The sequence below is a fragment of the Scophthalmus maximus genome, chromosome 4 (genome assembly GCF_022379125.1).
Source record: "Scophthalmus maximus strain ysfricsl-2021 chromosome 4, ASM2237912v1, whole genome shotgun sequence".
Taxonomy (NCBI): domain Eukaryota; kingdom Metazoa; phylum Chordata; class Actinopteri; order Pleuronectiformes; family Scophthalmidae; genus Scophthalmus; species Scophthalmus maximus.
The window spans coordinates 21,710,648-21,729,131 of record NC_061518.1 but is presented as its reverse complement, the minus strand read 5'-3'; the positions used below and the strand labels follow the sequence as shown (position 1 = coordinate 21,729,131).

At 43.6% G+C, this 18,484-nt stretch overlaps 1 protein-coding gene across 2 annotated transcripts in view; it reads left to right on the top strand.

Moving 5' to 3' along the window:
• The first annotated feature begins 703 nt into the window (after positions 1-703).
• Positions 704-18,484, top strand: part of LOC118302350 (tyrosine-protein kinase CSK) — a 38,984-nt gene continuing 21,203 nt past the window's right edge. The window contains exon 1 of one of the 2 annotated variants that reach the window (XM_035628410.2): positions 704-990. The gene's annotated coding sequence lies outside the window, so the exon portion shown is untranslated. The remainder of the gene's footprint in view (positions 991-18,484) is intronic. The other variant, XM_035628411.2, reaches the window with a different exon arrangement.

The window sequence follows — 18,484 nt, the reverse complement described above, 5'->3', positions numbered from 1 at the left end:
CAGTAGCGTATAGATAAAAGGTATTTAAATAAGGTAATTTGATATTTGTATTGAATTCAATATGAGAAAAAGTCAGCTGTGGATAAATTCATGGTCAGTTATTGACATAACCAGAGCTTTCTGTGCATACATTCACATAAACATAAACATATACATATATATATATATATATACAGTACATATGTTGCAGTCAATGACATCAACACAAAACGCTGTGTGGCCCCCAGGAGCCTCTGGAGTACTTTCCCAGAAGGCATTGGGGGATGACGCAGTTGGGGAAAGCACAGGTGTACATAGTGACATTAATTACAGTGGCATCGTCAATGTTATCGGGATCACCATGGTCAGTCAAAATGTCTGCGGTGAACAACGGGCTCGACAGCAGATTATTGTACAGCCGCCGTGCAGCTGTTTTTTAGTCCTTTCAAAAATCAAAACAAAACTGTGTGAACAACGGGCTCGACAGCAGATTATTGTACAGCCGCCGTGCAGCTGTTTTTTAGTCCTTTCAAAAATCAAAACAAAACTGTGTGGCTGGGGAGTGCAGTTGGAACACACTTGCTGCCGCTGCCGCTCAGAGTGCCTCCCCTCAGTAGTAACAGGTCCGCCGCCGGTCGACAGTCTCACCTGTTGGCCACACGGTCGTGCTCGCACACCGCTCGCCGCCGCGGGCTCCGCCGCGCATCTGCGCATGCGCGGCACGGAGCGGGGACCATTTCCTCCAGCAGCAGGCCTCGCAGAGCTCCGCCACACAGACTAAACACGGTGGGGAGGCGCGCCAACACACACACGCACGCACACACACACACACACACGAACACCGGCGGACGGCGCACGGTCACCCGTTCGAGCAGAGCCACGTTTCGGATTGTCTCATCTGAACGCTGCGGGGAAAAGCTGGATGCCCCCCTGACCACGGGAGTCACCCCGATGGGCCTTCGCCGCTGATCCGCAGCCACATCTGGTCGACACCACAGCGGTACCTTCTGGGTGAGTTGGCCCCGGCGCGGCCACTGTTCTGTCTCCGTTGTGTTGTTGCCGCTGCTGCTGCTGCAACGGTTTTATCATGGGGGGTGTCACTGTGAGGCTGTGTGCAGTTGGCTTTATAGTCAGTTAAGGCTTTCCAGTGTTGTTTAGCCCAAGTGTGTTTAATTCCCCCCCGGTACAGCGCTAATGTTCAACTTGTTCGAGAACCCTAGCGTTAGCTGCTAGTTAACAATACAATGTAACGACATCCATTATCGGACACTGTTTATGCCCAGACTCGGTATGTTCCAAGTCCTGCGGTTCAGCCGACACAAGCTGAAACATGGCAACCGTTCCACAGCCGTTGTCTCGGTCGTTCGCGGTTTCCCTACCGTTATGTCTGTCGTTCCTGGGCGATTTTGCGGCGGTGCAACCGAACCTGTGCCTCGCCCCCCTTCCCTCTCGTGAGATTCCATCGTCGGACACCTTGGTCGTTGGCTGACGCCTTGTGGTCTCGGTCTTTCGTTTTTCACTCCGACTCCCCTGTCCGTCTGTCCTCCACGTGCGTGTGCGTGTGTGTTGGCGCGGTGCGGTCCGGGGTTGAGGGAGGCCAGGGGATGGGAGCTGGGAGTCGGTGAAACAGGAAACCGTTCAGCAGTCCGTCTCGGGCGGACGCGCCGTTTTGGATTTTAGTAAAAAGGTCGTTGAGCTGGTTGCAGAGGGACAGTTGGCACAACAATGTATCAAGAACCGTTTGCGTGTTGAAGTTGTGTTCATGTTGTGGTGTGGCCCGTTACAGCGGTCTGTGTTTCACCTGGGGTTGAGGACAAAAGCGCGAGAGGCTGAGCCTGTCCGATAATGGAGGCATCTGTTTTAGCCACCTCCGCACTGCACTAGAGCACGGGGGTCGGAGCGGAGGTTCAGCCCTTCGCCTTGAGGAAACACTGATCGGGAGCTTCCCACTGACATTGTTTTCAAATGGGTCCGTTATTACACAATTTAGCACTGCTCTTGGTTCCAGGTGAATGTGTGTGTCACTGCATATGACTGTGCTGAAGAAACGGTGTTGCTCAAGCATTGGCCTGTTGATGATTTACAGCAGATGGATGTTGTGATGATATAATAACCCGATTGTCTTGCCGGCATGTTATCCAGCCTTTGTATGGTTCATCCCAGAGGGAAGGTTGCTTTTCTCTTACACTGCCCCAGGGGAAGGTCAGCGGTCAGGGGAAGCTACAGAGCACCAACCTGGAGCTGGTGGGAGCTCCGGTGACTTGCTCAAGGACACTTGGGCACCGCGGATGCTCTGCAAACACAGAGGGCTTCTGGTTAGGGGGAGTGGAATACGCCGACTTGAGTGTGTGGTATTGTTTGAGTGTCGTTGGTATCTCATGAATCCGACCGACGTTACGCATGTTCTCCCACAGCGTTGGCCTTATTCATGTTGTCAGTCAGTGTTCAAAGGTAAACGTCTGACCGACATGTTGAAATGTACATGCCTTTGCAAGCTGTGGCATGACTGTCAAAGCCAAGGTATGTCTGTACTGTGTTGTTACTTTACATAGCGACGCACCTAATCACTTCACTCTTCCTCCTGGGTTGTTTTGAGGGAACGAATGTTATCATCAGCACATTATCTCAGCGGCGATGCAATATGCATGCAATTTGACACGTTACTGCTCACAATCCAAAATGTCAGCCCTTCAGATCTTGTTCCCCATTTTGATCATGGTTACTACAGTCAGGTGGAATTTTACATGGATGAAGACACTAGACAATAGACAATTACACTATGCAATTTTGCTGGTTTACAATTTACACAGATTCGTCATCAGAATTGCAACTACTTTGAATCTAACGTTTGATGAATTAAAAGAATGAACAACCAATGATAAGCTTTAACAGTTGGTGTCTGTTGTTCATTTCTTTGCGACCAGGTCGATCTTATTTTCACAGCCCACCTGTCCTCACTGCCATGCTGATTACACTGAGTGCTGATGAAGCAGCATGGCAGCTTTGACTTATCTATTAGATAAATCTGTTACCGGGCAAAGTGGGGGTGTGGGGGCTTGGCATTCATTATCCCCAGAGGAATCTGGGGAACCAGACTGCAACATGTTAGGAATCCATATGCTGCGTCTGTCGGGGCTAACCCACTGCCGGGATGCGGGGACGTCCCAACATAACGGCTTCAAGGTCTTTGCTGAGGTTCCTTCAACCATTAAGGCCCCCTTTTCTCCGAGTACAAATTAAAAAAAAAATGAACAAAATATTTTATTTCAGCACATTCTACCAGTCCTCCAAATACAGCGTGACTCAGCCCTAGTCAGAGTAGTGAGACCATACCACTCTCCATCGGTGTAGTCAGTTCTTTCCCTTGTCTGTCTTCTGTTTGTCAATAGCTCTCATTCCGTCTCACTGACTGACTGATGGCATGATCACAGTAGTCTAATGAAGGTGCAGCTTGACGAGGACTAGAGGTGACAGGATAAGTCTGGAGGCCTAGCTACATGTTGACTCTCTTCCTTCAAGTGATGAGTTACGTTGACGGGCGGTGGAGGGGGGAGATCACTGTCTGGTTGATCCTGGAAGCTGTTCGGAGCTGAGCTGTGTTTCTGTCTTAAGTTAAGCTCTGAGCGTGTCTCATGTGCTCAGCTGGGAAGTAATGGCTCCTCTGTCTGTACACTGACCATCTCATTGCCCTGCTGACCTCAACACAATGCCTGCGTTTAGTTCACCCCCCCCCCCCCCCCGCCCCTTTTTTTTTTCCCGAAGCCCACAGTCTCTTTAATCAGCAAGCGCAATTACAGTGGAGAGATTTATCGTGGTGACTTTGGTGCAGAGCGTAACAGTATACTGACACTCGTGAGCAACAGGATATCACAGATGGTGCTAGACTTAGTCTGCACAGTAGGCCGTTACACTCTGCATGGATGCATTCAGCATCATTGGGGTTGTCTGCATTTCAGCAGAATTGCAAGGTGTTTGGTACTTGAAAAAGGAAATGCACTGAGTGCATGACTCTTTGTGCCCAAACACACATTGTGCACAGTGTAATGTAATTTACCGTGTATGATAAAAGGATATACAGGTTTTACTATAGACATGCAAAGTCACAAACATTGCCACGGTCCACTTATTTAGGAAGTGATGGAAAGTGAAACTGGCAGCTGCTCTGCACTGCACCTGCACTGCTTCCTCCTTTCAAACAAATTATAGCGACAGAATAGGTGCATCATTCAAAAGCACCGTACACACTTGTTTGTGAGCCGCACAACCGTTTCATTGTGTCTCTGCTGGTAAATGATCAAAGCAGTCATTGTAATTTGTGAATACCAGACACGGCTGTCTCTCTGTCTGATTCCTATCAAGGATAGGCCTAATAGGGCCACTCCTAATAAGATTACTGCTAGTTTTGGAACTGATGGTTATATTAATTATCTAGTTAATCTGCCGATATACTAACGCGATTAATCAATGAGTTCTATAGTAAATAAAATGTTTTGTTCAACTACCAGTCCAGGACCAAAAGATATTTGGTTTACTATCATAAAGGGCCAACAAAAATCAACACATTCACTGATAAAGAAATAGTAAAATTGCGTATTTTTTGCTATCATTAGAACTAGTTGCAGATTACGCTTTTGTCGGTTGATCTAATAAACAACCAATTGTTCCAGCTAGCTACCTTTTCAACAAAGCTTATGTCAATATCACCAATAAATCTCTCACAGTGTGATATGAGTTGACCTGTGATGAATTGCTGGTGATTTAATTTTGATTTAGATTTCACAAACACATTAGGTTCATTAATTAATAGTCCTGTTCTTTCCCCTCCTTCAACCACTTTCAGCACCGTAACAGGACGACACGCTAACAGGTTGAATGTTAGTGGGAAATTGACTGAAGGTACTTGAGATCAAAGACCAAAATCATCACTGCTCCTCATTTCTTCTCTCTATAAGTGTCATTCCAATATCATCTTTTTTACGCGGCACCCGCCAAGCTGGGATCGAGGAGTCTCCCCCCCCCCCCCCCCCCCCCTCCCCTTCCCAGTAGAATAGTGCCATTGTGGCTGCCATCTTGCATGCAAACTCAGTGAGGCCTCTCCATCTGGTCAGCGACTGGTCAGTCAGGCAGCCCCTTAAAGGCCGGGAGGCTTCTGCCGCCACGTCTGCTGGCTAGCTGCACAATGTGGGCAATGAGCAGGGCTCGAGGCCTGACACATGCCTGGACTTGCACTATGCCCACAGCATCCAAAGGCGTCCTCACCGAGAAGCACTTTACACAAGGACATTGATAATTCAAGATTGAAACATTGTGGTGGGGTTTTTTGGACTGTTTGTGTCCAAAAATCTTTGTGTGGCAGCATACTTGCTTGCTAGATTTAAGAGGTAAGGATAATGATGCCTGATGTATCAAATGGTAACCTCATGACCCCCACAAGATCCTGTAACCTGCAGCTGAAAAGTTTTATTTTCCACACAACACTTTTCAACCTGTGGTAATAATTTAGAGATGGCACAGTGAAGAATTCCTCAGGCCCAAGACATAAATAAACTGAAACTGCCAAGTCACCAGGTTTGCTGTGGCTCATTGGTCCTTGCTCGTCCTTTACTAACTACCTTGTTTCCATACCCAGAGCTGCAAACGAGCATGACACAATGGACTCTCATTTGAATGACAGATTAGCTTAATGACATCAGTCTGCGTATCCGGACTGTGCGAGGGCTGATTTGAAATAATAAACTGAAGGCAAAATTTTCAGTTGAAGGAAACAGTCGGACACCAAGTCTTTGAGTGGATTCATATAAAAGAGCTAAAGAGCGTCTGTCTCGCCGGTTTAATTACCTCAGCATAGGAGGTTATGTTTTTATTGCTGTTTGTCTGTCATCGGGATCTCTCAAAAACCACCGTACGGATTTCCATGAAATTTTGTTGATGGGTGGGGCAGGACCCAAGGAAGAACCCATTAAATTTTGGAGTGGATCCAAATAAACGGGCAAAGGAATTTGTTTTAACTTTCCTTAACATTGCGAAATGGGGCATTAGCCGTGGCAAATGTATGCACTCTCCGACTCTTTCTAGTCCTGCTTTTGAAACCAGCAGTCGACTCCTGCATAAATGGATGAATATATGCACAAAAGGACTCATCTGTGTGTATTTGGGAATCCAGCCACAGGATGTTTTGACGTGTGGTCCCTTAAAATAAACTGGCACTCAGATAAAGTAACTAATGCTGTGTCAGCACAAACAGGGCTTCATCTGATGATTAACTTCAGTCTGATGCTTTTGGGTAAAATGCAGAAGGTCTAATGTAAAGGACCAATGTGTAAGATTTAGTAGCATCTCTTTGTGAGGGGGCAGATTGCAACCAACTAAATACCCCTCCCCTTGCCCCTCCCAGTTCAAGTGTTTACGAGAAAACACAGTGGCCTTCAAGTAACGCAAAGAAAGACCTTCTCTAGAGCCAGTGTTTGGTTTTGTCTGTTTTGGGCTACGGTAGAAACATGACGGTGCAAAACAGCAGAGAATCTGTTCCTGATTTAAATATAAAGGGCTTAAATGTGAAATGAATTCTACCTTCCTCATATCCAGCAGATTTTAAAGGATTGAGTCATTTGTCTCTAATGTTTCTTGCTCTAATGTTTTCCACTCTTTACCCAAACATGGTGATTTTCTGGTCTGGTTATTCACCGTAGTGCTAATGTATAATGATGACCAATTGGTCACAGTGATCTGCTGAGGTGGGATAGCAGTGACATCTCATTTTGATGGCCTCAACAGAAGCCTTAGTCATTTTGCCATGTGAAATATTGCTGATAACTAGGCCTTGTGTCCAACCTCACTGTTGTTTTGGGGTTGTATCCATATTGTTTTATGCAGCCTGGCTTGGAAAGCTACTGATATTTCAGATTTAAACTAACTTTATCTCCTACATTAAGTCCATTTCTGAAACTGCAAAACAGTCTCTGGTGTTTTACTCCAAAATAAAACAAAATCCATCCAGTGAGCAACAGTTCTGCAGATGTAGACACCTTGTTGAGAGAGGTCAGAGGAGAATAGTCGGACTGGTTGGAGCTGACAGAAAGACCACAGTAACCCAGATACTCACTGTTAACAACTGTGGGAAATGCACAACACTTCAAACCTTGAGGTGGATGTGTTACAGCAGCAGAAGACCATGTGGCGTTCCACGCCTGTCAGCCAAGAACAGAAATCCGAGGCTTCAGTGGGCACAGTCTGACCAAAACTGGGACATAAAGCCCGGTTTGATGAATCGCTTTTTCACCTGAGAATGGTACTTGGTCGGGTAAGGATTTGGTGTCAACAGCATTGATCCATGGACCCAACCTGCCTTGTGTCAACAGTCCAGGCTGATGGACTGTTGGTGGTGTGATGATGTTGGAAGTGTTTTCTTGGTTCTCTTTGGGCCCCTTAATACCAATCAATCAAATTTTGAAGGCCACAGCCTGGGTATTGTTGCTGACCATGTGAATCCCTTTATGTCACAATTTACCATCTTCTAATGGCTACCTCCAGCAGGATAACTTACCCTTTGGCTGTCTCAAACTGGTTTCAACAACATGACAGTGAGTTGAGTGAACTCTAGTGGGCTCTACGCAAAGAAAAGGACACTGTCAGACACATACATAGAACACCAAGTATCTGTGAACTTTGGACACAATTCCATTAGCCAATTTGCCATTTGTAGACCATTAATGTGACTGTCCTAAAAATAATACAGAATTAAACACTGATGGTGATCATGATAGTCACGATGAATTCCTTCTCTGCGGGGCGGCTCCAGTGATCCTTTTAGCTGTTGTTCAACGCATTCCCGAATAGTTTTGTGCAATTGAGTCATCAGATTGACTTCAAAGATACAGTACAACATGTGTCTGCTTTAATGACATCACAGAGAGTGTTGAAAAGAAAAGTGACCTGAATAAGGTCTACTTTAACGCAGGGTTTCCTGTTTAAAGGAAGATTTTATTTGATCATTTGTTTTTGTGTGTGGAACTCCCCTCAGGCTGTTTTTCCTTAATAAAAGCAATTTTTGTCCCCTCATGTTTTCAAATAAGAGATTTAGCTTGAAGTTCTTCACAGTGTAGAGATGTTTATTGTTGTCTGGGGTGTACATCTGGGCAAACATCATGTTTCTCATACACCAGCTGATTTGACTTTCTGAGGCGTAGGTAGCTGGAAATGAATGCATAATGATGGTGTTATTCTGTAGAACAGTTCTTATCTTTTAGCCTTTTATCATGCACAGAAATCCTAGTTGCATAAGAATGTTATCACATTATGTTGGTCCAAACCCCGTTAATGACTGCCTTAAATTTTTGTAAATACAGTGAAATTGTCTTTATTTTCACGTTGCACTTAACACTCTGTGTAAGGATTGCAGCTAAAATGTCTTGCTCTCACCTGAGAAGCTGTTATCATAGTTAGTCACTGACAATCAACACAATGGTTCATCTATTTGGATCCCAAACTGTTGCCAGCTCAACAGCTTCTCCTCGTAGGTTACAAGTTAGCATTTAATTCGTCAAAACTTGCCTTTTAGTTTGTTGGTTGTTGTTTTACCATTGTAAAGGGAGTTTTTAAAAGACAGGGCAAATAGGGGTGGAGAGGAGAATGCTGCATGAGACATGCGCCCAGTGGCAGGCTTATACCCACAGTCCTCATCTGGTGAGAGACACGCTAAAATACATTTTGCACCAATGACACGATACAGAGATCAAATTTAAGTTATCCACTGGTTGTCTTTCCCAGAAATATTTTAAAAACTTCAACAAAAAAGGCAGAATTATTGTGCTATCTTTTCCTTTTTTAATCTTAAAAGGCACCCAGGATAATCTAACCCACTGATCTACTGGTATCTACTAGATTTATGGACATTAACATGTTATGGGCTGTAATTACAATATTCTGTGTACTGCACGGTCAAGGTGGATCTCAATACTTTAGCAGCCACAGTGAATATTACGTGGCATTTGAGACTCTGCGCTCTTCCCATGAAGGTAACTGTTTTAATTTGATAAAAGTGTATGTGGTTACTTCTCTCTGCTTCTCAGTTACTTCAGTTCACACTAGACTTGGTGTCGGGCATACTCACAAAGGCTCTCACTCTGTTCTCTTAGCCACTCTTATTCATGCGCACACGTGTTCAGTCACCCACACCCATTCACATCCATACTATTACATGGTCCCTCACACACACACACACACACACACACACACACACACACACAGATAATCTGCTATTCATGGCGATGTCCAAGCATTTGAGTAGACCACAGTGGGGTCAGTGTCGGGAGAAAATACAGCCACTCGTCTCAAGTTTCAGCAAAACTCCTACTTGAGTCTCCTGGGAACGTAAGAATGTACCAACCACTTAGGACACGCAGAACCCTCCCTGCATATATTCTTCCACTTGTTTCAGTGCAAACCTCATTGTGTCAAGTAAGTGGCAGAGTATTAATGTTGGAGATTATTTTCATGGTTGGTGCCAAACATGCTTCCTCCACTCAACTCGGTTATGTAACCAGAGTACTGTGTTTTTATTGGCAAAGCAGGATCTTAATGTTGTCACTATATTATTGCAGTAATAAATGCACCATTCTGTTTTTGCCCTAAGGGGATCGCCCCTACCCAAATAATAAAAAGGCGTAGCCCATTTTGTCAAGGCAGTCCCTGGAATGGGCCTTAAATATTATAAAACTTCCAGGTCAATATGCTAACTTAGGCAGAGTGAGTAGGGAGAGGTACGGCTGTGCGATATCACCAAAATCTTATATCCCAATAGAGGGCATTTCATACACTGATAAGGATCATATTGTTACTTGTTCCTCTTTACTCCTTCCTTTTCTCGACTATGTACATTGGGGCCTTGTGTTTGTATCAAGAGCTGTTACCTCCTTCCATCTTTGTGATTATTTGCCATATAGTGCACCGCGGGCAAAAGTGTCTTGTGACCTCTGAGTTTGGGGTTTGTCCAGAGCACCTGACTTCACCTTTTGTGGCTCTCATCCATAGACTCTCTGTACATTTCGACATGGTTCTTGTGTCGGTGGTTAATGAGGTTTACAGTGTTTTCAGTCTGTTTTGGGGACTAGCCGGACACGTTATTTGAAATATATTATTTTCTGGTTGATGACATATAAAAGCCCTGAGACGGAAGCAGTCCCTCTTTCTGTATAACCTCCTGGTTTTGTCTTAGCTGGTTGGAATCATTCGCTTGTTCGGAAATACTCGAGTCACATTCACTCTCCTCCATTTTTGTTTGTGTTGCTTTCATGCAAATTTCCCGTCTGCACGCCCAAAGCATCGTCCAAATGGTAAAACGCATTACCACAGAGTGTGATTATTTTGCCTATGGAAATAAACAACAGAGAATAATATGAAAAAAATATTGCACAGTCCTAGGGAGAGGGATTACATACAGTTACATATTTTGATATTTACTATATTATCATACTGCTTAGCTCCATTTCCACACACACGTCTCTATACCTGTCCCTGGGCTGTGAGAGTGAACACAGTTATCACTTGAAGAAATCCCTGAGCCATGCTCTCTGCAGGCAGGATTTGCAGTTGCTGCCTCTGCAAACATTGCCTCTGCTTTAGCAGAAACTCTCCCCGTGTGATGCCTCTTGTGTGCCTCACTGTCTACTTGGGTTTTCTCACCCACACCATTACCATCACCTCATCACCCAATGTCCTCCTCCACGGGTGAGCACAGGCTCTGGATGTGCTGCCCAAATGCAGTTTTTTTTTTTTCAACCTACACAACACTCACTACATACTTTAACAAAACTGCGTGTTCTTTTAGGTCTACCTTCATTTTTATTTTTACTGTAGGCTTTTCACTCTGACTGTTTCCGCTGTTTTATTTCAATGCGTGACACCACGGACTAGTTTGATAGGCCGTGTTGACTGGCTTTGTGTGTGAGGAAGTAGAGTAACACTTGGCTGTGTTCACATTATTGTGCTTGCATGTGAATTTTAATAGGGGCCACGACGTCACACTGTCCATGGGGAAAAGTGACAAAACATGCCTCTCATGTCTTTGTCTCTGACTCTCACACATCCACACTATCACACACCCATCCCTCACACCTTCACTTATACAGAGTGCACACACTGCAACATGCTATCAGAGTGGTGTCAGGCAGACCTCCTTTTATCTAATTAGGCTACATTTCTTAACTTAGCCTCTGAAAAAAAAAACCCATGACCTAGTTAACATTGTCTCTAGGGTTGTACTATTGTGGCTGAAACCGTAATGATTGTTAACCAGTTAGAGGGCATCTGTTTATCACTCTTACCGCACTAACCTGCTACTTTTTAAAATTTCCTATCAGTGTATTGACATTTGCAAAGAAGCTGATTCTAATTATAAAGTCCTTTTTTTAACGTTGACTGAATACATGTAATTCTGCAATTATTAATATAAATCACTGGCTCTGAAATGGTGATATGACATGACAATAATGCTGTGTTTTTCTTTTCTTTTTTCTTTTGGCTAAATAAAACACATCTGTTGGTGATAAAAAAAATGTAAAATGATCCAGAAGATCAGCGAGCCAGATTGCTTCTCAAAGTAACAATCAGGTATTTTTGAGTGCACAAAAATTGCCCACCACCAACATATCTTTTTTTTGTGTGTGTGCGCAAGATAACTCATCATGGACCAATTTTCACCAAACTCGGTTTGGAAATAATTGGAGGATATCTCCAGATCATTAACTCATCTGGTAAAAACACAAACATTTTCTTTTAAAGATATCTCCACAGGTATCTCTGCATCCCATGGGACTGTAGACACGACCTAAATGTTATATAGATTGAAAAATGGATGGTATTCATCATGACATTATTAAATCAGAAAATGAAATGTCATTATTATTATTTTTAAAAGTTAGCATTGAAGGGTGTATATACATGGCTTGCAGCGTGTGCATCACCCCTCAAATGCTTTGAATATCCTGAATGTGGACACATATTCACTTCATGTGTGTGAGTGCACACATGGATCATTCTAAGCAGGCGTTCAGTGTGCGCCTGCAGCCCACAGCGGAGAGTGCCCCACACTGTGCACTAATGCAAGTCTGTGGTTGGGAATTAATAATTCAGAGAGCTGGCATAGCTGGGTGGAGCCTCCATTATTCATGGTTGGCATTGGAACTGACAGATGACTGCTGTTAATATTAAGGACCAGCAGATACAGTCCTCCGCCAAGAAGCCAGGCAGTCTTCAACACTCATGTCCGTCTCCATCCTCCAGCCTCTACACCCACCACTCCTCTACACACTGCTCCAGCATCTCTTTCTCTCTCTCTTTTAGGATCATCTATATCTCGTTCCTACTTCCCCCCCATGTCTCTGGCTGACTGTGTTGACCTGTGTCACTGTCTCTTTTTCATTCTATCTCCCTGTGAAATCTTAATTGAATTTCAAATTTCAAATATGCTTCCTTGGAGATGTTTCTTTTATGAACAAATCAGTGAAATGTTATGCAACAAACGATATTCAGCAGTGCCTGAAATATACCTCAAAGACAATAAGGAATATTAGGGCTGCTTTATTCAATTTACTTTATTCTGCAGCTGTTAATTATTTTAGGTTGAGAATACCAAACATTGGTAACACATTACAACCCCAGTCAGTGCATGACTGTATATCATTTTTCATAAGGGAGCATAGCTCTGTTTCAATCCTTATGTTTCTTTTCGGGCAACCGGGTCTGACCGTGTCTACCTCCTTTTTATTAACCGAACCCTCTGAATCTGCACATAGTCAATGTCTTTCTCAGTTTGAGAAAGACATTGACTATGTGCAGATTCAGGTAATCTCTGTAATCTCTATTTTGAGCAAAACATAGTATCACACATTCACACTATGTCTAGTGTCTTTTGAAATCTGGATTTTGCTTTTAGCCTCTCTCTCCTATCCTGTGTGCCTCGCTTATTCCTCATGGTCTTTTTAGCACAGAGTGTGAATCTTCTCCATGGTGTCGGTGCTTCTTTTATTTAAGAGATTTGGAGCTCCAGTCACCACTAATGCTGCTGCCATATTGTACCATCATCCTGCTGGGGCTGCTGCTAATGACATCCTTTGTGTCTCCATCCCAGTGCTTTGCCTTCCCGTGTCCTCCTCCTCCTCTGGTGTGAATGGAGGAGTTGTCATGTGTGTTGCCATCAGAGGAGGAGAGACCAGGAAGGCAGCAGCAGTGTGCTTCTCTTTCTCCTCCTCACTGGGATGAAGCCAATTCACTAGGTGTGGGACAGCATACATATAGGGCCACGGTTGAAGAATGTGTTGCATATGTATGAAAGTGACAGTATAGAGGAGGGGATTTTGTGTGGTTCAGCAAGAGTTCAGTATCAGTGACAGGATAAACCAGGGTGCGCATCAACAAAGCAGATATCCTGTCAGAGGAGCACTGAGTCTGCTTCAACATGTATTTTCTACTTTCTAAGCTCTATAATAATTCACTTTCTTTGTTCATTCCTTAACTATTGCCAGTTCATGCTCAAGATAAGTGTGATGACGTGCTGTCATGTTTCAAGAGTCCCTTTGTTAACTATTGAATACGACCCGGGCCCTCTTTTTTTATCTTTGAACTATCATCAGCATTAGAGAGCAGCCCCACTTTGTCCGGGTTACATTACACTGTTATTTTCACAAGCTGCGATGATGTAACTTAGATCGACATGAATGGATTTAATTTTTAAAGAAGCAATCCACAGAATTCAGAAGTTTGCCATGACTGCTCTGCTCTGCCGAGTTGTACGCTGTGTTGTACGTTGTCTTCTGTGGCTGTGGAGGTAGGATCATCAAGTCTGAGAGGAAACCCCCCTGAGAGAGATGCTGTTGAGTTGCATTATTTTAGGGCACGACTCCTACGAGGGACTAAGAGACTGAGATTTCCCAGTCTCTGGTGCGTTCATTTTGACCATCCTTTACACGACGCCCCCAATTTAATTAAAAATCCAATGATACCTGGGGTTAGCATTAGCCACTCTCACTCCTACTAAAACCTACTCCTTTACTGTGATATATGTGGCTAGCACTGACATGGCAGAAACAGGTGATTTCAATAAGCCTTTTTTTAACTGATCAAATTACCTTTTTACTTGAAATACAAAAACACGGTGCACAGTCCTGGAATCAGCCCCATCATTGTGCAAATCTAAATGGTGAAATCGTGTACTAAAAGTAGTACAAGCAGGCACACCCCCATATTATATTATATTTTTTTTTAATGCAGCATCTCCATAATATATGCAATGATGAAAACGGCTGAAGCCTGCCTCCGCCTGCATGGATATTGAGAGGATATAAATAGCCAACGCTGGATGCGTGTGCGCTGAAACTGGAACCGCAGCACACTGAGCTCAAACAATAAGCCTTCACCACTACCCTTCCTCCCCTTCCCCTGCTTTCTCCAGTCCAGCAGCCTCCCAGAGCTCGAGGGGGGGGGGGGCGGCGGCGGTTCTCTCTCCCTCTTCCGTTCCTTTTCCCCCACTTCCTGCCTCCCTGCTTTTGTAATCTGTCATCAGTGGCGAGCCCAAGTCCGTCACTTGTTACGTCAGAGAGGCAGGATGTCTGTCTCTCTGTCTGCCTTGTCTGTCTCTGGTGGGAGAGGTATATCTGTCATGCTGGTCTATTTCTTATTCACTTACATGAAAATAGTAGACACCTGCTGTAGATTAGACGCCCGTATGACTCCTCTGCTCCACTCCAGCTCATCTCAGAATGAGTGTTTTCTCATTGATAAATTGTTTTTTTTCTGACATCACTTTAAACTTTCACTGTAATGCAGACATTTGACCCTTAGAGAGTTGATGCTAATAGTACAAATAGTAAAAGTACATGTTTGTTTGTTTGCTTAAACTTGAAACCATAAAACATCCTTAATTCTTTAATGTCGGGCTTCAAGTCGTTACATTCTTCATCACCAAGCGGCCACCCCGCTGTTCTTTGTCACTGTTCTCTGCTCCGTTTCACGAAGTGATGATGAATGATTTATTCAGCTAGATTCAGAGTGTCAAGCCGTCATGTCTTATTATCGTTGGTTAGACGGAGCAGGACAAATGAATGCCAGATTCGGTAAAGCCAGTCAAGTCGTTGGGTTGTAAAAGTGTATTTTGAAGGTTGTTTATTCAAACCTCTGGGTCCATCTGGTGAATATGTGTCGGCAAAATGTTATTAAACTTGCATTCCTCTCCTCCCTCAAGGATTAACACTGAGACACCCTTGAGCAAGGCATTTAAATCCAGTCCCTCTAGTGCAGCTGCTGGATGATGCCAGAAGTCTATGGTTGTGCTGGGCAGCATTTTAGAGTAATAGCTGTTTAAAAGACCGCTAAAGAACCTCAACCCAGAAGACTTCCTCCATCTGTCTCTCTTTCTCTCTGAGTCGAAGAGAAAAGACGAACAGGGAGAAGCGGTTCAGTGGGACGGTGAAAACAGCACCACGGCTTTATCCGTAGAAATGTTTGATGTGGCAGATGGCAGAGGCAGACTAACAGTTGTAATGACTCGCCGAGCCACAGACTCTTAATTTCCTTCATGCCACTATCATCTCCTTTATTATTTACCGTCCCTCTCAGCTCTCTCCTGTCGCTCTGCTCTGCGTAAGATGTCGGTGTCCCCTCGATGCTCCCGTTCGTACCACGATACTTCAAAGTTTCTTCCTTCCACTTCTTCCTCATATAACTCCAGGAATGTCTTTCAGGAACAAAAATGCATCCACACTCCCAAGTGTTTGCGCTTTGTATATTTGTCAATGATCTTCAAATCTATATTTTGTTTTTGTCACGGGTGTAATTTCATATTATTACCAGCACAGCATGTGCTCAGGGATTGTTGTCAGCGCTGACTTTGATTACCGCTCCATATTTTTAAATAGCATAACTGTTCTTACCTGTTTAGCAGCAAAACTGCACTATCCTACAAACATCATTGCAGGAAGCATTTAAACACTTGGAACGCAAAGGAAATATCTGTCCTCTGTTTGTAATTTACTAATCATGTCTTTGTCCTAAAACTGTGCTGATTTCTTTAATGAATGATGACGAATGGAATCAATGTGAAAGATTCAGAATTTCTGTTAAAATATATCATATCTGTTAAATACCATCTTATTCTGAGGTTTTGTTTCATTGTGGTGGAGGAACTGGGACGTATGATGCCTTATCACTGCACTGACCGCTGTCCGAGTCATGTGATCACTGAAGCACATGGAGGCCCAGTTGTGGCTACATATGAGAGACAACTCATCCTCATTAAAAATGTAGGTGGATACTGCTCCAATCTCTGGGCACATAATTTCTCTTACTTTACACTAATTGAAGCCCACTTCCTGGTTCACTTGTCGCTGGTGCCTTGATACAAGTGGTGCCGCACCACAGAGGCTACTATGTCTGGTGGTGACGTTGATGTTATACTGTTCCTGTTGTGGGGTCGGGCCATCACCTGTATTTTCTTTTGTCTTATTGTTATTGTTAGATTTTGTTGGGACTTTTTCAATAATTACAGGTATTTCTATACATTCACATTCATTTGTAAGAGGGGTCAGCAAAAATAGACCCGCCGCCTAAAGACATGGGACGTGTGAAAACAGCTGGGGTCACACTTGGTTCACAGTTGCAGTGGATACCATGTTAAACACGCACACACCAGTTAAAGTGGCAGAGGGTCGTGTCCGGCAGCTGCAACTGAGCCGGAACACAACACAGCGATATGGTGTAGAGAGCAGCACAATTATCATCAATGGTCCTTAATAGCAGAAAAAAAAAAACTGCATTCGTCATCATTGTTTGTCAGCGGCTAAATCAGCCTCTGCAAAAATGTCTGCGATGTAAATGTGAAACGGTGACAGAGTTACAATGCAAATTGCGCTGAATGTCAAACATGAGGACTGACACCTCTTACCTCACTTGGGTACACACATCTGTATTTCCATATTTCCCAACAGGCAATCACTTTGTGCCATGGCCATCTGTATTTGCATATTTCCCAACAGAAAATCACTTTGTGCCATGGCCACCAACGGATACAAGTCATACTTTACTGTATATAGTCATAATTTTCTGTTGCAAATTACATCTGTCAAGTAGTTTACATATGGGGAAATGGTGTCCACTCTGCAGAGCCTGCAGTCCTGTGTTGTTTTTTTTCAGTTTATACTGTATATTTGCATACCCAGTAGGTCACATTTCCATTCCCCCCCCACCCGTTTCTTTTTCAGTCCACTCACAATACAAACTTTATACTGAGCCCAATGGACGACATATCTTAAAAACTTCATTCTCAATGAACTAACACAAAGTTGCAGAGGAAAAACATGTGGTGCCGCATATAGTGCTCTCTCTGCAGCACACTGAGCACTTGGCACTGTGGCATTATTTGACCAACCAGCCTTGGAATGTGATGGGAATGCTGTTTACTGGTTAATGGTGTTCTTTGTTTGGTGAGACTGCAGCTGTTGTTTAGTGCTGACTCTGTAAATTGAATTTAGCTGAGGTCTAATGATGACAGCCTGATGTAAACAGACATGTTTCTGGGCCAAGACAAGTTTTTGTTTATAGATGCTGCTGGTAGCACTATAATTTGTGTATGGCCCTGGGGCCTGCCTCAGACCAGGCACATATTTTTTTTTAAATAACCCAAGGCTTTTTCAGTACTTTTAGAAACTGATAGCAGCAGTCTCGGTTAAACTATCTTTAAGCTTTTATTTATGCAGGGAAAGCCATCAGAGCAACAACCAGCTAAACATTCTCACAGTTGTACGCACATGGTAGATGTCCAGCACAAACAGCACCGTGATTCTTGGATAGACTGTTAGACTTGGATTAAAGTATAAAATAAATGTCCAAATTTATAAACTGTAATTCGCAGAAATGTTCCACCATGTTACAAATCTTTGTTGTTCCCATAGATTGTAGATAAAGATGGATGATGCGCCTTCACAACCAATGTTACTCGAAAAAAAAAAATAACAAAAATTATATAACATGTACTTTTTCCTTTTACTCAGTCACCATTATCTGTACAGTCACCGGTTCAAATCAGTCTTTAACCCAGTGTAAGAGCAGTTTGTATTTCTACTGGGAAGAATTACAACACAGTAAAATCAGCTGATTGAAAAGACGCACATCTGCTATATGATGCTTTTTCATTGTGATTTGTGATGGACACGGCAGTATAGCTTCAGGGTGGTGCTTTATTGCTATTATTGGGAAACAAGATCACACAGGCACAAAGTATACAGTTAACAAGCAACAGGACCCCACATTCACTTTACCACTTTAATCTAGATTTGTGGAAGCAGCTCTGATGCCTTATACAACATGATTCATCACACAATACGAGTGATAATGAAAATGGCGCACAAGACACAGACGGCAGTAGTATCTCTGTCATCTGGCATAGCAAAGGATGCGGCGGAAGCGCTACATCAAAGCCTGCCGTCACATCACCGGTCGTGTTGCCATGACAGTGTCA